This window comes from Staurois parvus, unplaced genomic scaffold (genome assembly GCF_062004578.1).
Source record: "Staurois parvus isolate SC_StPar_1 unplaced genomic scaffold, SC_StPar_1.0 ptg000988l, whole genome shotgun sequence".
NCBI classification, from domain to species: domain Eukaryota; kingdom Metazoa; phylum Chordata; class Amphibia; order Anura; family Ranidae; genus Staurois; species Staurois parvus.
The window spans coordinates 6,279,247-6,300,513 of NW_028318784.1; the positions used below are offsets into that span (position 1 = coordinate 6,279,247).

Genomic DNA, 21,267 nt, shown 5'->3' on the forward strand with positions numbered 1-21,267 from the left:
TATGAAGTCCCCAACTAATTGATTTTCCATTTTCTTGAAGGATTAGAAACCTCATAAAACAATGTTTTTATCTATCATTATTGTTCTTAATGTATTAGTACCGCAGCCTAAAATGCAACACATCAAGAATGGAAATGGATTCCAGTTTAGGAAATATTGTACATCAGAAGTCTAAAATCTTTATTTGCTGTTCCTAAAGCAATAAACTGTGAGAAACAGACATCAGATCCACTAGAATTCCCTTACTATATTGCCTACCTTCACTAAAAATAGCAATTGTATAACTATCTGGGATATAAAACAGCCTCTTCTATATCCAAAGCCTTCTTTGGGCCCTGTTAGGGGAGTGCACCAAGGCACAGGCAAGAATTTGGATGGTATTTTATAGTTCTTATGAACATAGTAGTCAAACCCATCATCAGGTTCTGACTTTAGGTCCACTTTAACATGGCCATAAACTAGAGATGTACTGATACCGGTTTTTTATCGTCAAGTATGAGTACCGATACTTTTGGTCAATTACGGATACTTTGCGGTGTGGTGTGATTTGTGTTACAAATTGCACCACAAAGAATATCATGCGATTTGAACAGGAGTGTGATTCCTGTCCAAATTATATGCGGTTTCAACACTGCTCCTGTGTGAACCCAGGCTTGTCATAGCCCGAGTTCACACAGGAGCAGTGCGGTAAACCTCCCTGCAAGCATCCCATACTGAGTCTCAGTGGTAGGACAGGAGAGAGAGCGCCGCGGATTTGAAATGCCCACGCTTTCTTTCCTCTCCTTGCAGCGATGACAGTTCAGGCTAGAGGACTTTTGATTGGTCAGCACTCTCACATGGATGGTATCAGGAGTATTTTCACGAGTACTAGTACTCATGAAAGTACTTGGTATTGGCACCATTACCAGTATCAGTATCGGTGCATCCCTACCATAAACATAACTGAGAGATGTGATGTGCAGATATGATCTGGCTGATCCATGGATTTCTTTTATAATTTTCAGCACAGTAATGCCCATTGAGAACACCCAGTTGTTCATGTTTATGCATATGGAAGCATGTCCAGAGACCTGTCACCAGGTTATTATGGTGAAGGCTTGAAATAAAGTTTAAAATGAAACAATTTCTCCCAAGATCAATTGGCCAGGATGGGGGGGGGGGGCATTCTATGATGATATTCATAGACATAAGAATTGTTTCTTTCATGTGCCTGTGGAAACTTTCACTGAGAGTCCACACACTTTACACCTTTATAGCAGAATTTACAGTAAAATGTACTAAAGCCAAAAAACTTTACGTTAGTGTCACATAACCCATATGACTCAATCTACAGTTTGGGTGGAATGACACTTTAACTTTAAAACATTATAAGAAGGAGTAGTTAAAACTGTGGGTTAAGTAAAAAACCGCTTAAAACCACTTTAAGCTTTCAGATGATGAGTTAAATAAGCAATCACAGAGATTTAAACAAACAAAAAAAGGCCTTTCAAGGAAGTTCCACTAAACCCAAACCATATAATATAGCCGATGCAAAACATGGAAAAAGCTGAAAAAATAAAGCTAGTTCTAATGATGTGTATTTTTATGTAAACACTATAATCATTATTAGAAATTATCCCCACATCAAAAATCTCAGCATGAACTGCTCACTTACATTGAGAAATTGAATAGAAAGATCTTAGCAGCAGTTAACATTTAGAAAAAGTTTTATAAATAGGGTATTTTTATTTCTTCCTCTGTCCTATCCCATGAAAACACAAACATTACGGAAATCAAGATTGCTTTTAGTTATAGTGGCTGTATGAAGTACTGGAAAGAAAACAGTTTTCTGCTGATTTTACACTGGAGGTTGAAATCGGAGCTAGAAGATCAGAAGCTCCTTGCCCAGGGGCTTCAGGTCTTTCTTAAAGGGGAACTTTAGTCCTTTAATGTTTTTAAGGTATACAAATGGAAAAAATCAGTTTGAGGGAGAACCCAATCATCTATTTTATAGTGTTGGATAGAGTAAGGGAGAAATAGAATCTGTTGAACTTTTATTGTGGTCCCCATTGGAGATATTTCTTTTCATTTCTTGTCTTAAGCTGGCCATAGACAGTTCGAATCTCGGCTGATTCAGCAGGAACCGTCCAAAATTTGAACCATGTTTGGGCAGGCTGAATGTACCCAAGTTGATCGATCAACTTAGGTACAACCAGTCTGCCGGATTTTACATGTGATTATCACTAGGCTGTTATAGCCTCTAGAAATAATCACTGTCTTCTTCCACCGGGAGTGGTTTCCCCACCCCCCCTCCGGGAAAGCACAATGGCCTGGCAGGCGGGATTCCCTTGTCAACACTGACTGTGATTGCAGGAAAGAAATTAGTACCGTCCAGGGTTTTTGTTCTCAGAGAATAGGTGCAGGAACTCCCCCTTCTGAATCATCTCTGTCCCCCCACCCACCTCCAAGAACCATCCCTTAATTCCACTCTCTACTCAGCTCCCAGTATTGCCCCTTTTAGAGAATACAGAACCAAGTATCATGTTATGGTTGTAAGCAAGTTGTATAGAATTTGATATTGAAAACAAGAAAAACAGTAGAATAGATTCCCTGCAGTAAGCAACAATAAACCCCCAGCAACAATAGATCCACCCCAGCAATAATAGACCCCTGGCAGCAACAACAGATCTCCCAGCAGCCAGCACCAATACACCCTCCAGCAATAAGAGACTCCTCCCTCAAAAGTAGATCCCTCCCTGCAGCAAATGACTAGAAACATAAGACCTCCTAGCAGCAAGAAACCCTCCACCAGCGACAATATACACCCCATGCAAAAAAGATCCCCTCCAGAAACAATAGATCCCCTAGCAGCCTGCATCAATAGACCCTCCAGGACATCCCAGCACCCCTTGCCATTGCATTCAGTGCTGGAGGTGCTGGGACTGCATTCCCCCTAATTCCTGCTGAAAGAAAGCCCTGGCACCGTCTATGGCCTACCTAAGAGACAACATTGTTTGTGGGAGGGGAAATTTATCCCAGCAATAAACACCTTTTTAGTAGAGTGGTGAAAAACTATACCCTCTTCAATGTTTTAATTGCTGCCTGTCTGCCTGTTGGAGTTTTACCCTTACTTGCTCTCCGATTGACAATGGCTGCAGATATAGCAAGCAAAATCTCCCCAACAACAAGCCATAACCAACAGCATTCTACACAAGACAACAATAAAACTTTTGTCTCTTTATTTTGCAAGTACAAAAACAACTAAAATGTTAAAAATCCCCTGACCACCTAACATCCTGTTTGAGCTGACAACACAATATCTTTGCTGCACTGATATTCTCTGCTGTCACCCCTGGCCAGTTCTCGTTTACTAGACTAGAGAACAAACATTTTCTTTTCTCCATTAGAAGATTACTGGACAGAGCCTGATATTTCAGTACAGCAGAGGTAATGGTCCCGTGCTGTGGGAACAGTTAAATTATTCTTTTCATAGCACAGGTACGGACACACTAATGCAAATGTTCGGTTGGTCTGTAAAGAGGGCATTCTTCCCACTGACCATCTTTGCAAATCATAACTAAACTGGCATACGATATAATCGGTATTCCTGGTACTGACCAATGTAAGGCACTACACTGACCACTAATATGAAGGAGAACTGCACTGATGACTAATGTGAAGGAGAACTACACTGACGACTAATGTAAGGGGCACAACACTAGGTGATAGATTTGATTCCCAATGTTTAACCAGATGAGGACACTAGACATGCTACACAGGCCCAAAATAACATTATCAAAATACACAGGTTGTGTATAACATGTTCAGTCCGTCTTCCCTTCCTCTGCATTCCCACCTCTCAATTGTCGACAATTCTGGGCTCTGAAAGTGAAGCCAGGAATTGCTCTGTACACACAGCAATTCTAACAGCTGTTGCTGTAAAAAAAAGGACCATACGACTCAGCATTTATTAACACTGTTCAGATGTAAAAGAGATATATTGTTACTTTTGCATCTACTCTGTTTCTTTCATCTGCAGATCAAAGAGGTGAGTTTCAATCTAACAAAGGACAGAAACGTATTTACATATTCTTAGCAAGCAGTAAAAGAATTTTAAACAAACCCTCACTGACCTCTGGTACTGCAGGAACTGTTAAGAAATTCATCCTCAAAGCATGAAACTGAAATCTAAGCTCCTCTCACTGTAATTTCTCCAGCAGCAGTGACTTGGCTTTCTAATGTAAACAAACAACAGCTGCTTTAAGCTTTTAGAAATTGACTAAAACTGGAATTCAGAGTCTGCTTTGTTGAGTGAGGGTGTGTGTCCCTTGTTCCTGCATACAGAAACATATTAGTTATTTCTTGTGGCTCTGGCAGCAGATGAGGAGAGCATGGAAGAATAGGGAAGGTGAATACAGCCTGCCTATAATGCTTGCTATAAAACAAACCTGTTATATTAGCTACTATTGGTTTTAAACCTCAACTCCCTGAATTACACAAAACTTATCTTGCAGTGACCACTCCCCAACTCAAATTGCAAAGGTTTATTTTTTTTTAAGCCTAGGTGTTAAAGGAATAAAGATTAATACCTCATACCTTACTCCCTCTACTTGTATGTCCAGTCCCATGACGCCTCTTCTTTAAAGTCTATCTTCAGGCAAAAAAAAAATGTTCCCTATGCAGTGGGGCTGTGCCCGCACTGCATGGGTCAACTGTTCTTTTGTCTAGGGGTGAGCAGAAAGCTTATACTCACTGGATCCTTCATTCCACCAGAAAACAGTGCTCCTCCACCATCCAGCAGTGGACTGTGCCTGGTCAATGGAGCCTGCTCTGTGTGTGATGAGATCAGGAACAGTCCACTATTCAAGACAGCTGGAGTGGGGAAACCGGGCCGGTCTTGTGCTGAGAGGATCAGAGAATCAGGTAAATATATCTCCGCTCTCCTCTCCCCTAGAAAAAAAATCAGCAGTTAACCCATGCACTGCAGGCACAGCCCCACTGCATGGGAGTTGGGCTTTAAGATGTTTCGGCTGGCACTCCCAGGCTGACGTCATCAAGTACAATGCAGGGCTGAAAAAATGCACCATATGTGACGATTGCAAGGGACTACCCACAGACCCAAGTACAGGAGATAATCTAGAGCCTGCTGAAGTGAGGAATAAGGTAAGAATTACACCTTAGTCCTTTACCCAGAGAGACTTAATGAGCATTTACTGCTGCAGTATGGGGGACCCCACTGCAAGGGTGATTTTTGTGTAATTCTCAGTTGGACTTTAAAGGTACGGTAGTTTAAAATGCTAGTTGCACAAATACTGAAACTTCAAATGTTTATTAAAGTAAAAGAATAAACACTACAAATCACTGATCAAAATAATAAAAAATATATTATTCCCAATTTCAGTCCCAGTAAAATTATCCATTAGACTGTGGAACTGGAAAGTGATGCAGTTATGTATTAACTAAGGCTAAAATAATCATTTATGAAAAACAAAGTTTTTTGGTTAATGTACAAATCACAGCTGTCAATACTTTTAAACCACCTCAGCTGTGCTCTAAAACAAATTTACAAGATTCAGCTAGCGATATGCGAGTTTCTTAATGGATATGAGAAGGGGTTGGGTGGATTCGGGTTAGTAGGTTAAAAGTGCACCAATTTTAAGTACTATGTATATTTCACATTTGCAAGAGTGTGTTGGTCATCTCATTCCAAAACCAGATTCCACCCCCACCTTCTCCTTTGTGGCTATAGCAGTCTTTTCTCTTCTGGTAAGGATTCCCACAGAATTTCAGAGTTTCTCTGCAGGAATTTGTTTCTAATCAGCCAACATATCATTTTTGAGGTCAGGTACTAATGTTGGACCTGGCTTGCAAATGGCGTTCCAATTCATCCCAAAGGTGTTTGGGGTTGGGGGTCAGGGCTCTGTACAACCAAATGAGTTCCTCTAGCCCAACTTGTCAAATCATACATTTATGGACCTGGATTTGATCACCTGAACTTAATTATTTGAAGGGGTGTCCACATTTGGTCATATACTGTAGCTAGAATACCAGATAAACATGTATGAAAACTCTGAAAAAAGTCTTAATTGCCATAACTGCTTAACGCACACATAGCAAGTATTTACTTAAAAACACTGTAAAGTGAACCTGTCAGTATAATTTACTAAACAGTATCTGAAAGCTGCTAGATCTTTGGAAAAAAAAACTGTCAATCATGTGAAATAGTATCATCATGCAGGTCACCAGGCATTTGCTAATGCAGAGAGATTGCAGTGGATAGTTGAAAATCTATCAAAACTGCTTCCTTGTACGATTCTGCTTGCTAAATTATGATTGCTTCCCATTACACTTGAACGCAGTTTGCTTTAAAAATAATTCATGCTAGAACTCCTTCTGAAATACAGATGGGAGGAATTAATCTCAGTGTCCTTTACTAAAGTTAAAATATGGGAATTGCTTAAAACTCTCTAATAGCATTGAATATATTGCACTTAAGAATGTTAACTGAACCAGGTTATTATTCACTGGTAAAATAATTACTGCCTTCAATATTTGTAAGGTTGTCCTTCCATGTTGAATGGCCACCAGAATATTTATACATGAGATAGGATAACAGACTAAAAGTATCTCAGGGATTTATTCAGAATGAAGCATTTGGCTAAAAGTAAATCTATTATAACTATAGATTTAGCAAAGCCACCTTGAATCTTGGTAGCAGGCCTACTAAGATACCTGCATCTCAAAGCTGAATTTCCGACAGATGAAAAAAACTCTGTGTTAATTAATACACCATGAAGTGTTATTTTAAATACAAGCAGTATATGTAACTGTTTTTTCATCTTGGATAGAGCAAGGGAAGTTATAACCCATGTCAGATTTTTTTTTCCGCCATCTGTGTCCCATTGCAGAGATTTCTTTTCACTACCTGTCCCATAGCCAAAGCAGGAAGTGGGAGGAAATACCTGAAAATTACGGGAATTCCTTGGGGAGAGATATAATTTTATAATTATGGATATATGACTATACTAAATGCCAACTGCTTTTTTAAATATTTAATTACTGAATATTAAAGTATATTAGGCACATTTACCTAAGATAAGGCTTAGATTGTAGATTGTAAGCTTCAAGGATCAGGGCCCTCCAAACCCTCTTGTATTGAACTGTATTATTGCTGTATTGTATCCTGTTATATTGTAAAGCGCTAAGCAAACTGTTGGTGCTATGTAAATCCTGAATAATAATAATAATAATAAGGTTTTTTTAGCCAGTCACATACTCTGATTCTGTTTTTCTGGCCACAATAATAGCACATACTCCGATTCTGTTTTTCTGGCCACAATAATTAACTGGACACTACAAGGTTAATAAAGGCCACTATTTAATCCCTGGAGGATAACTGCGGAGCTAGGTTGAAAAAGAAGGCGTAGTCCAGCCTCTGAAATGCGTCTCTGTTGGCTACAGAGTCCCTGGGTTTGACATATTGCTGATAGCTGCTTAGAGCTCTCTCCTCGTGGTGGCTCCCTGGTGCCTAGTCTGGCTTCCTGCACCTCTTCACCACTGAGGCTCTGACATCCTGTGGCTTCCACCTGGACAGAACTTGCACATGGTTGCTTCACTCCTGTCACTACATGCCTGTTACCTCGGACTTTTGTGAGTGAATGTTATTGTATATTGATGTGTTCCTAATAAACTGAGCTACACTATCAGCGGTCTAGCACCTTTCATTCCCTTCCATTATTCCTTGGGAACCCCCATGTCACCAGAACTTGTGTCCCAATTGGAAGAATTCCCCTCTATTACTTTTCTGGGGACAGCCCAAAATTTGGGATTTTCTTTTACTTTCACTTTCACAATGATAACGGTAAACAGGACAAATAGAGAGGGGCACAGACAGCAATAAAAACTGACAGGTGTTCTAATCCCTCTACACGTTATCCAAAACTTAAAAAAAGTTTTGCCTTTAGTTATAGTTTAAAGCAAATCTTCTAATACCATATGCAGTAGAGCTCAAACCAGGACAGGGAGCAGTCAGTTGTGCTGCAGTGCCTATGTGTTAACAAGGGACATGCTGAAGGAAGGAGAGAGCAGAGACACACATAAATGAGCTTGTCAGTAAGCCACTCCTTTCATTGTACAGTCACAGGTTGGGAGATGGACAAGAAAAATCTGGTTTTCTGTCCTGCCAGACAGGGCTGTGCAGCACAGCTGTGTAAATTTAATGACTGGATGAACAGAAATACTGTACAAATTATTTGGCAGGCAAAACAGCTGCCATATATGTATTTCATTATTTAGCTGTGTGCCTGGGGTTCAGCTTTACCCACACTTTCCCCCACTGTTTCTATGATTACATTCTTCTAATCTAAATGCTTTAGGTGACACAAAAAAAATGCAAACTTTGCACAGAGTTAAGGATGACCTCCATCCTACACAGTAGCACTTGGACTTGTAAGTAGGTCACTTGTACACTAAGTATTGAATTATGGGTGGCAGAGGTATTGTCATGTGTGTTCCATATCCAGAAACACAGGGCTTGTCTCTAAATTGGTAAAGTGGTTTGATTCAAGGGTATTTTGCTAAAAAAAATACTATAAGTTTAATTTAAAGTAGCTATTACAAGGTAAAATTGCTTTTTTTGTATACCATTTTATCTGGCCTACAGTGGCCAATATATTAAAACAATAAATTGTTATTGCTTAGAAACAACAACAAAAAAATGATAAAGTGAGGCAGACTTACTAAAGAAGTTGAAAATCTTCATACAATAAATTGTGTGAACATTAATTTTAATTAGCCAATCATGTGCAGATGGAACAAGTAAATAGGGACTTGTTTTAACATGCTTGGATAATTATTTGTGTGAACTTTTTCAATTTGTTTGTTAAATCTGCCTCAATGTAAAAAGTTAAGGAATTATGAAAGCGAAAGTTAATAAGAGCTTATTTATTTGAAGCAAGTCAAGTTTTACCATTGGTTAGGCCTATTAAACCTCCATAAAACAATCAAGAATTAACCAGGTATTTTTTTTACCAAAGCATGTAATGATATATCAGACAGTAATGGGTAGACAATTGTGATTACTGATTGACAGCATAAATATAATTTTGCTCCAAGTATTTGTCTTTGGGGATTTGAGGTTTTCAGAAAAATGTCCTATATGTTGTTTGGGGTTGTCTGTTATTTAAATACAGTATACATGTCATTTTATGTCGATATCATGTACACACAACTGTATAAATGTTATATATTCAACAGCATTTCAAAACGTGAAGCTCTGCAAAACACAAATTTGAAGTCTTAAAGAGGGTAGCAGATGTTTTGTCTCAGGAGATGACGATTCCTCGATGGCTCAAGTGTGCTCCAAGGAAAGCTAGAAGGTTGTACAGTTAACTCCCAGGGTGTCATTCTAAACCATACAACCTACTACCTCAACCTGGATGCACACATTTTCCAACGCAGTCTTCATTTCTTCAGCATCTCACTTATTTGTGATGCCCCTCTTTATTAAAATCACTATTAAGAATAGCGCATTATGAATACAATAGTTCCTACCTAATGTCTGATGACCAGTAGACAACAAACTTTACCAATTATACACTGTAAACTATGGAACATTTACAATGCTACAATAAAAGGTGAAAAGATCTTGCTTGACATTTTTAAATACCACAGGCCATTATAAAAATTCCCATTGTCTATCCAGTCTCCGTAACAAAATTTGGAAAAGTTGTTCGGAAACAAAAGCATAAAAACAAACTATAAGTAACTATAAGTACATGCACAATGTAAGCAAGTTTTAAACGGTGCAATGCATCTTTAAAATATTGGCCAATTTGGGATGCAATATGCATCTCTAAAAGTATGGTTTAGTTTATTAGCAAAATGTTAATGCAAGCAAACATAGTTTTTATAACTTTTGCCGTTACTCTAAACTGAACTCTAAAAACTGAATATAAAACAAAACTTCTACTGTGTTAAATTGATTAAACGATTAAGAAGAGCAACGTCTCAGAGCCTCAATCACACAGACCCACAGAAACGAGCTTGAGCAGAACAATTCACCACAAGATCGGATCTACGGGTTCATGTTATTGGGCAATAAAACTGTACCATATTCTATAGATGTACAATACTAAAAAGTGCTTTTACAAGCTTCATAAATATATAACTAGAAACAGAATAGAATAGTCTTCATTTTTTGATGTGCCAACAGTAAAATAAAAAGTACTATATTTAGATATATTAAAAAAGAATATAAATGACGATACATATATAATAAAGTAATTCATTAGATGGTGTTTTTTTAATTGAACAACAATTCTTATGTTAATTTGGCTTTGAGGGAAATTAGATAATCATTTTGAATGCTATGTTAATAAACAGTATTGTAATAACAAAAATGAGCAAACACATAGTGTATATAACCCTCCATGCCTTATTTCTCATAATCTGCCCAGGAAGAAGCACCCATATACAGATAAATAAAAGAAATTGGTTTAACAGAGGTATACACGTATCATTTGCTTTTTTAAATATTTAAATTAAAAAACAATTTTTTTGCAATAAACAGCAAAATCTTGAAAAACATGATTAGTTTTGTCTATAGCTCAACTAAATAATATTTTTTTAAAAATGCATACACACAAATATAAGCGCGATTATTTCATTACAAAGAACATGGCAGCACTAGAGTCAAAGGCCCAAAACCACTTTTATAAGTACGCTGATGGAACCAAAGCATAAAACTGAGATCCCATGAAATAAACAATACATCATTTAGGCTGGGGAAAAAACTTTTATTACATTTTATACTAAAGCTTTTATTTTTATGTTTCAATGTATAGCTAATTCAAAACTTTTTTGCCATGCAGGTTTTGCTATAAAGCATAATTTCAAACATATTGCCATCAACTTTTCTAACAGCTGATTTTGGCCTCATCAGACAAAAGGCATAAAAAAAACCTCAGCTGGCAACATATATTTTACATAACCTTGTATATCCCTAAGAAGCCACAATAGAGCACAACACTTAAAAAATTGCATCTCTTTTATCAATTCTTTTTTCAGCCGCTAATAAACAAATACAAATTTTAGATTTTTTTTGCTATTAACTTACAATAGGATATTTCGCGTTAATATCACAGTGATAATAATTACTTTTAATATACCACATTCTCATATTTTAAGATTTATTGTGATTAAAAAAAGGTAAAAACAAAAAAATTAAAAATATTTTTTTTTATATTATGCTCATTCAGTATGAAACACCTTGCTAGAGAAGTTTTTTTTCAACAAGTCATAAATGTTGGCAATTTACACATTAAAACTACCTACAAAAAATGCAAGGCTGTTTCCAGTACATTTGCATGAAAGTAATACATGCTTTATTACCTTTGCTTGTATCCTGCAATCTTGATATATTCTTTTTTCTGATTTCCTGCGATGTATGCTGAAAAAGGAATAAAGTGTTAAAATGTGAAGGTGCGCGTTATAAAAAAAAAAAAATAACACACATATATTTTATTAGTATTTTTCCGTAATTAAATAGTCAGAAAGGCACTTTCCAGGTACAAGTATTACAAATCTGTATATAAATACATCGTATTAAAATAGTAATTGAAAAAATGTAACTTGAACACTCCCAGCTAAAGGAGGCCACAGAATGGCATATATGGATATTCATGTAACTGTATCCTCATATGCCCTCACACACTCAAGCAAAAAAAAATTACAGTAAGACAGCATTTTTACCCTTTTAGGCTGCCAATGGACATTGAAAAAGTACAGTCCGCCCATGAATTTTATTATTTGAATTGGCAGATTTTTAATTATTTAGGAAAATAAATAACTATTCCATGCATCTCATATTATAAACATAAAGTCCTTTTGAAGCTTTTATGTACTAGAACCACTAAACTGGAATATTATTTATTTTGGTTATCACTTTTCATAAATTGCTTCAATTATTAATACGTAAATGTTATAATACCTTTATAATGAAACAAACTGACTATGCACACTTCACATACATTTCTGCTTTCTTAATGATATCATCTTGAATCAACTGATTTAATTTAATGCATTTTTTATATAACTTACACAATAACAATAACATATGTGTATATACTTTTTTTCAAATGTTGAAAAGTAAAAGAAGAGAAAGAAAAATGCATTTTAGTAAACTATTACGCACCGATAAAACAAACATACCCACCAAGCGAAACAACAAATGAATTACCATTAAATAATAGTCGAACACATTTAGGAAATGTCGTAAGCAAACATTTAAAAGTAATGACACCTGCAGCATGAGCAAAATTAAAAAGAAAAAAATATATATATATACCTGTAGTTATTCAATGGATTAGCCTTACTGCCACTTCAGCGGAATATAAATTAGATGACTTTGAAAAGTTTGTCTTTTGTCTAATTAGAATTTTTAAAAAAGTGTAGGGAGGCTGTATGACTGAATCGTGACATTTCCATTAACTCAGGCTTCTTTTCTATCCAGTTACTCCTTAAGGAGGACCTTGGTGCTTTTTTTTTTAACTTCAGTTCTTCTCAGGATTCCAAGCACAAAGCACTGCACAAAATCAGCACCAATCCTTGCCGCAACATTTTGCACAGCAGTGGAGGTGGGAAAACTCTGAAAATACATGTAGACTGTTCGCTTTTTGTAAATAGGATAGGCAAAGATCTTTCACAGCAAGGGGGTCACAGAGGCAGGTTTCCAGTATGCTTCACTGCTGAGCAATGAGCTCATGATGAATGCTGTCACCCCATTTGCCTGACTCAAACGCCTGATTACTAATCTAGCTCTTATATATTTAAATTTAATGTGACCGTAACATTTAATAAGAGACGTTATAGGCTACATAGCCTTTAAAAACGTACTAAAAAATTACGTGGTGATAATATTTGTATTGTCCCCTTTATCAGTATCAAGATAAGCAGGAAAAATTTATCAGGCGTGAAAGGGACAGCCTCCTGGTGCCCTGCCAAAAAAACAGAATAAAGATGAAGTTGTGCTTCAAAGCTGAATTGCTTGCTGAGCCTAGCTAAAGTCAAGTATTAGGATCCGCCATTTTCCGAGCCATGAAACAAAAAAGGGGAAAAGAGGAAAAAAATCAGCACGGATGTTGCTATCCAGGACCCCTTGGCACCCACACAAAATCTCAGCCGTAAGGTCACATGATCTTCTGCCAAGCCGGGAGTGCATTCCCATAAACCATTCTGTTGATATTGCGAAGGAAGCTATTGTCTAGCTTACTGTACACCCTCGGCTCAGCCCACTTTTCATTAAATTAGCTAGGAGAAAAAAAAAAGAAAAGAAAACGCATCACCTTTGGGGGTTGGGTGTCATGGTAACGTCTACCTGGCAAACTGCCCACTTTCTCTGCCCATCAACCAGAAATGGAATCGTAGCTATTTAAGAGGTTGATGACTAGGAATGCAAAGTTGTCTTCAGTGAATCTGATTCATTTTCTAAGAAACTCTTCAAGCTACTTAAGAGCAAAAAAAAGAGAAACTATAGTAAGTAAAAAAAATCTTATATCGCTCAGGATTATTTAAAAAATTACTTTAAGAAAAAGAAACAAAACAAACAAGAAAAGAAATCTTTCTTTGCTGTGCAAATGTCCTTCCCTGCTTTAACCTCTTTGGTGCAGTAACCTCACAGGACCTTCGAGTAGAGACATTACTGCATTGTATAAAACTACTTGTTAGATTTGGCTGCTCCAGGAACGACACTATCTGCCAAATATGAAAGAACTGAAAACTTTACCACACATCTAAAAGGGTTAAGGAAGACAATTATCCCCTCCTGTCATTGAAGGGGTGAATCGCAGGAGCTGCCAATAGCTTGTTCTTTTCAGAGTAGCTTGAGTATTGTATAACGGATCCTTTCAAATCTTGTTTGGAGTCGTCCAACTTAAAATTCCTTATAAAATAGGTGCACGGCAATAGCCAACAGCAAAAGTTTGCATGGCAGATACAAAATTGAAGTATGTGTTCTTGAAAGTGGCGTGCTGAAAAATCTGTTTAGATTCCAGTAGTATGATGAAGCTCAGCTGTAAGTACCCGCCCTTCTTTGAGATTTAAAGCACCCGTCTCTCCAAAAGTATAAGCAAAGTAGAAACCTCAGACCTCTAATGGAACTATTACTAAAATACCACTATCATTGTTTTCAGCACTTGTAATTCTTAGCGTGGGACTTTCAGCACTGAAAACAAATAAAATACAAAGGATTTCCAAATATTCCTTTGTATATAACCTCTCTGATTGGTAACCGGATTGCTGAAAGAGGACCTGTCATCCTTAGGCTTATGCAAGAATCTGAACATTTACAGTAAATGTGACATTCGCCAAATATTCACTGCAGGTGAATCTTCCTGGCATGTGAGTTTTAGTTCAGTCTGAGTTTATTGCAAATTTTAGGAACATAGAATACAAGGAATTACAGGTAAATTAAACAGGTAACAATGAAGGGTGGGATATTGCATACAAACACCCGAAAAACATTTTGCTGTAGTGAGATTATGATACATACAGGTTTTGTTGACATGAATCAGCGAAATTAGGTGGGGATGTAGTACACCCGAAATAGAAGAAGTGTTGTAGGCATAGATGAGTAAGTGGTTGTCGGGCTCTTTGGCCCAGAGGAACACATAGAAATCGGAGATTATGGGAACACATCTCAGATTATATGAAAGGCATGATAAATGTATCAGTTGATATGGTAATATTAAAGAGGGACGCACAGAGGGTAAAGAGAAAAAGAAAACAAGTAAAGAGCAGGAAAGGGAGAGGAAGAAACAAGGGAAGGTATGCTTGCTCCACCATGGCTACATCAGAGGAGGGTCAGCTTTGCTGGCAACCCATGAATGGAGTTTAGAAGAGTGTCGGAACATGATCCAGGGGGTCCAAATGGAAGAAAATAGATCCTCTTTTCTTCTTTACCGCGCAAACAGGCGTTCGCATAGATGCACGTTCGTTGACCCATTCCCCTAGGGAGGGCACGGTAGTTGATTTCCAGTGTCGTAGGATGACTGCCCTGGCTGCGTCCACAAGGGGTCTCAAGATATCTCATTTCATGAATTTTAGGGGTCCAGGCATTATGGAAAGGACGGCTATCTCCGGGGAAGGGAAAATAGATTTTGCCATCAGTTTGCAGTACAGATCAAAAATATGTTGCCAGAGTTTTTGGATAGGGGGACAAGTCCACCAAATGTGTAGCAGAGTACCTTGTGAGTGCTGGCAATGCCAGCAAGTATGTGGAATGGATGGGTCAAACCAGTGAATAATCGTCGGGCATCTGTTCCATCTAGTTATCAACTTGAATCCTTTTTCCTGAGTTTTGGCTGGGAGAGCGCATGGGTCAAGATGGAGCACTTTTGCCAGTCCAGGGGAGAAATAGGGAGCTGCAGATCTACCTCCCAGGCATGGGTGTATGGAGCAAGATCAGGTGAGGCACATGAGTTTTAAATTAAAGGTCATGAGTAAACACCTGTCAGTGTTTGCAGAATGTCATATTAACTGCTTTATAAATTTGTTCCTTACCCTTAAAATATAAGTGTGCATAGCCAAAACGTTTGTTTCATTTTGGATAGAGTAAGGGAATCTAGTAATTTCCTTTTTTGTTTTCTCTGTCCAACTACTTTCACTTCCTGTCCTGGAAGCAAAACAGGACATGAGAGAAAATCTCTACAAAGTGAAGGGAATTCCCCTCTTAGCCAGATGTCACTGGAGCAGTTGTCCCCATTGGAAGATGTCCCCTGGCCTGCTGTTTTAGTGACAACATTTTGGATTTTTCATGACTTCCTGTCTCAGTACCAACAGTCACCAAGACCAACACTGAGAGGGATTCTACAAAGCAGGGACACAGAGCACAATAAAAACTGACAGGTGTGCTATCCCCTCCTACTCCTATCTGAAACTAAAAAAAATTTTGATTGGACATACCCGTTAAATCATTAGTTCTGCACACTTACCCGTGAAAGGTGTATAAGCAACTCCTTTTTTAGATTCAGATAATTTGCCTTATGATGGCTCTTGAAGAAAAGACAGAGATGGGAGCCTCCTAGAGATTTAAGAGTTTCTATCCTATCAACTCCCTGAACCCATGATAATATCACATAATGACTATGGCTCCCATAAGTGATTAAGAGATTCAAATGGAGCTGTATATGATTTTTATTTTTCTTATATAAGAATATAAACCTATATTTAGGGTTAATACATTTCTTTGCAATCATTTTTTTTTCCAACTTGTGTCTCACTGGGGAAGCCTGTCTTGACTTCCCGTCCTGGAGACACAACCCTTTACACCAGAGCAAGTTTTCCCATTTAAAGATTTCCCCTCCAGCCCTGGTCTGTTGACAACTCAAAAGGTTAGATTTTTTCCCCTCACTTTCAGCTCCCTGCAGAAAACTTTAGATCTGACTAGAGATGAGCGAATTATTCAAAAATTCGATTCGGCTGATTCGCCGAATTTGCGGGAGAAACTTGATTCGATGCGAATTTATTCGCCGCGAATTTAACTTATTTAAAGGGTTTCTAGGCTTCAGAGAGCCTTTATATTAGTGCAGAACACTGTATGTATGACATGCAGATGAGTGCCGTCGATCTTAGAATCACCGCACACTTCACTCATTTGGGCAGTCACGGGGCACGACGAAGAAGAAGAAGAAGAATGAAAAGAAGAATGAAAAGAAGAAGAAGAAGAATGAAAAGAAGAAGAAGAATGAAAAGAAGAAGGAAAAGAAGAATGAGAAGAATGAAAAGAAGAATGAAAAGAAGAAGAAGAAGAAGAATGAAAAGAAGAAGAAGAATGAAAAGAAGAAGAAGAAGAATGAAAAGAAGAAGAAGAATGAAAAGAAGAATGAAAAGAAGAAGAAGAAGAATGAAAAGAAGAATGAAAAGAAGAATGAAAAGAAGAAGAAGAAGAATGAAAAGAAGAAGAAGAAGAATGAAAAGAAGAATGAAAAGAAGAAGAAGAAGAATGAAGAGAAGAAGAAGAAGAATGAAAAGAAGAAGAAGAAGAATGAAAAGAAGAAGAATGAAAAGAAGAAGAAGAAGAATGAAAAGAAGAAGAAGAATGAATGAAAAGAAGAAGAAGAAGAATGAAAAGAAGAAGAATGAAAAGAAGAATGAAAAGAAGAAGAAGAAGAAGAATGAAAAGAAAAAGAAGAAGAATGAAAAGAAGAAGAATGAAAAGAAGAATGAAAAGAAGAAGAAGAAGAAGAATGAAAAGAAAAAGAAGAAGAAGAAGAATGAAAAGAAGAAGAAGAAGAATGAAAAGAACAATGAAAAGAAGAAGAAGAAGAATGAAAAGAAGAAGAAGAATGAAAAGAAGAATGAAAAGAAGAAGAAGAAGAATGAAAAGAAGAAGAAGAATGAAAAGAAGAATGAGAAGAAGAAGAAGAATGAAAAGAAGAAGAAGAAGAATGAAAAGAAGAAGAAGAATGAAAAGAAGAATGAAAAGAAGAAGAAGAATGAAAAGAAGAATGAAAAGAAGAAGAAGAAGAATGAAAAGAAGAATGAAAAGAAGAAGAAGAATGAAAAGAAGAAGAATGAAAAGAAGAAGAAGAAGAATGAAAAGAAGAAGAAGAAGAATGAAAAGAAGAATGAAAAGAAGAAGAAGAATGAAAAGAATGAAAAGAAGAAGAAGAAGAAGAAGAAGAATGAAAAGAAGAATGAAAAGAAGAATGAAAAGAAGAAGAAGAAGAATGAAAAGAAGAAGAAGAAGAATGAAAAGAAGAAGAAGAAGAATGAAAAGAAGAATGAAAAGAAGAAGAAGAAGAATGAAAAGAAGAAGAAGAAGAATGAAAAGAAGAATTAAAAGAAGAAGAAGAAGAATGAAAAGAAGAAGAATGAAAAGAAGAAGAAGAAGAATGAAAAGAATAATGAAAAGAAGAAGAAGAAGAAGAAGAAGAATGAAAAGAAGAATGAAAAGAAGAAGAAGAAGAATGAAAAGAAGAAGAAGAATGAAAAGAAGAAGAAGAATGAAAAGAAGAAAAAGAAGAATGAAAAGAAGAATGAAAAGAAGAAGAAGAAGAAGAATGAAAAGAAGAAGAAGAAGAATGAAAAGAAGAATGAAAAGAAGAAGAAGAAGAATGAAAAGAAGAAGAAGAAGAATGAAAAGAAGAATGAAAAGAAGTAGAAGAAGAAGAAGAAGAAGAATGAATGAAAAGAAGAAGAAGAATGAAAAGAAGAATGAAAAGAAGAAGAAGAAGAATGAAAAGAAGAAGAAGAAGAATGAAAAGAAGAATGAAAAGAAGAAGAATGAAAAGAAGAAGAATGAAAAGAAGAAGAAGAAGAAGAAGAATGAAAAGAAGAATGAAAAGAAGAAGAAGAAGAATGAAAAGAAGAAGAAGAATGAAAAGAAGAAAAAGAAGAATGAAAAGAAGAAAAAGAAGAATGAAAAGAAGAATGAAAAGAAGAAGAAGAATGAAAAGAAGAATGAAAAGAAGAAGAAGAAGAATGAAAAGAAGAAGAAGAAGAATGAAAAGAAGAATGAAAAGAAGTAGAAGAAGAAGAAGAAGAATGAATGAAAAGAAGAAGAAGAATGAAAAGAAGAAGTATTCCAGTACAGCAAAAAGTGTATCTGCAGAGAGCTCCGCTATTTCTGACAGTTCTCTGACAGTTCCTTCACATTTACAGCGGTTGAAACATTGTATCTATTTATTTCCGAATAAAAACATCTGTATCCTAAATGGAAACAAATAGATACAATGTTTCAACCGCTGTAAATGAACTGTCAGAACTGTCAGAAATAGCGGAGCTCTCTGCAGTGACACTTTTGCCGGCTGATCGGGAAAAATTTGATTCGTGCACCCGAAGTTGGCTAAAATTCGGATTCGATGCGAATCAAAATTTTCCCGATATTCGAAACGAATTCCACTTCACCTGGTTCGATTCGCTCATCTCTAGATCTGACTTGTAGCAGCTGAGTGTGTTGAAACTCCGCAGAGAGACCACTGCTTCCTGCAACTTCCTTCTTTACAGCATGCTTTTTACTAAGCCTGTGGCTATTTTGTAAAGAAAACCAACTTTAAAACTTTGAACACTGTTTTAATGTACCTGAGATGTATTTAGCTTATTTAAATTGAAAGTTCAGTTGGGCTTCAACCCTAACATTAACCCCAGCCTTAAAGTGATATTAAAGGCTATTTTTTTTCTTTTAAAAATAACAAACATGTCATGCTTACATGCTCTGTGCAGTGGTTTTGCACAGAGCAACCCTGATGCTCCTCTTCTCGGGTCCCCCTGCTGGCGCTCCTTGCCCATCCCTCCTGCTGGATGCCCCCAGAGCAAACAGCTTGCTATGGGGGTACCCAAGCAGGCTCATTCCCTGCTTTGCTTGTCCATTCACACACAGAGCTGTGGTTTGGCTCCTCTTTGGGTCACTGGCTGTGATTGACAGCACTGGAAGCCAATGGTCTCAGCCAATGGCGAGTCCCTGGAGAGCCGAGGCTCTTGTGCACATCTAGATTATGATGAGGCTCAGGTAAGTATTAGGGGGGCTGGGGGGCTGCTGCACACAGAAGGTTTCTTACCTTCATCTATGCCTCTACAGGCAGTAAAATGTGATATAAAGACATAACTTTTTCAAGCATTTCAGTTGCATAGTTGAATTTCAAGATTATGAACGTGTAGAAGAACGCTTAAAGTGAACCTGTGACCAAGCTACAGACATTCAAGTATATGTATATATTTCTAATAGATTTGCTCTGTGTCTACATTAGAAGAATGGAAGGCTGTCAATTCACAGCTGGGAGAGAGAAGAAAGCAACATGAAGTTGTTAGGAATGCAAGGGTCTTTATAAGGAAAATGTAAAATGAATTACTCCACAGTGCCTGCAGCTACACAGGTCAGTATGGACTACTTTTAAAGGTTATTTACTACTTGTTCATGAATGCCCATAGACTGTCACAGGCTCACCTTAGGACACTTGGGGGTAGAGCACACATGGGCACACTAACTGTTGTATCAGCAATGCACACGTGTTGCTTATTTTCACATATAATATGTGAAATATCCTAGATTGTAAGCTCGAAAGAGCAGGCCCTTGCCCCCCTCATGTTTTGTTTTGTTACTGTATTGTCTCATGTTCTGTCCCCCACTATAATGTACAGCGCTGAGCAAACCTTTTAGCGCTATACAAATACTGTACTGTATACTAATAATATGATGTCACCTTGATGGCTGTATAGGGACATACTTAAAGGATAAGTTCACCTTTCAAAACATGTTATACCCATATTCAGGGTGTAAAATGTAATGATCGGACTGGCCCCTGCACCCCCACTGATCCCCGTGTTGACAGCTAGTGGAGCTGTTGCAATTTAAAAAAAATGCAGGGCTCTGTCCCAGCAGCCTTTGCTTCACAGCGCCATGGTGGTTCATTGAGCCTTCCTGTCAGTAAGTATCCACTTGCCTGTACAGGATGTACAAGCAAGCAGATATACTGACAGGTCAGGGGGAGACCTGCATGGCACCAGCGATCTGCTGCAATGGTTTAGAAGCTCCACAAACAAAAAATAATAAATGCACATTTTTTTACCTGCACAAAAATGTGCATTTATTATTTTTTGTTAAAAGGTGAACTTATCCTTTAAAAGCCATATTTAGATTTCGTGCTGATTTTAGTCCCAAATGAATAGGGGTGGCCAGAAAAAAAAAAGAGAATAAGGGTAAAAATTGAGACTTTGGGGTTGATTTAATAAAGCTGGAAAGTGCAAAATCTGCTGCAACTCTGCATAGAAACCAATCAGCTTTCAGGTTTTATTGTCAAAGTTTAAAGCGGAACTCAACCAAAAGGGGAAGTTCCGCTTTAAGCCTTTGTCCCCCGCTCCCCATTAAGGATTGGCACCTTTGGAGAGCGGGTACTCGAATTTGACAAGTACCCACTCCCACTTCCACTGCAATTGCCTAGGCGATCGGAAGCGGAAATCGTCTTCCCCACCTCCCTCCCCGTAGTCTTCTGGGACACGTGACAGTGGGCACCCGGCTGTGAAGCTGCAAGCTGTCACAGCCAGGTGCCCACTCTGAAGATGCCGGCGCCAGGGAGAGAATATGGCCAATGAAACCAGCTGTAGTGAGGACACCGCTGGACTGAGGGACTGGTAAGTGTCTGTATTTTAAAAGTCAGCAGCTACAGTTTTTGTAGCTGCTGATATTTATTTATTTTTTCAGGTGGAACTCCGCTTTAATTGAACAATCTGAAGTTAGAAGCTGATTGGCTACCATGGAGAGCTGCACCCGATTTTCCACTCTCCAGTTTTAGT

The 21,267-nt window shown here is 37.6% G+C and overlaps 1 long non-coding RNA gene across 4 annotated transcripts in view; it reads right to left on the reverse strand.

Annotated features, from left to right (window-relative positions):
* Positions 1–21,267, reverse strand: part of LOC149441411 (uncharacterized) — a 648,839-nt gene that overhangs the window by 170,358 nt on the left and 457,214 nt on the right. For all 4 annotated transcript variants that reach the window (XR_016307379.1, XR_016307378.1, XR_016307380.1 and 1 more), the window contains one exon: positions 11,371–11,428. This is a non-coding gene — a long non-coding RNA (uncharacterized LOC149441411). The remainder of the gene's footprint in view (positions 1–11,370; positions 11,429–21,267) is intronic.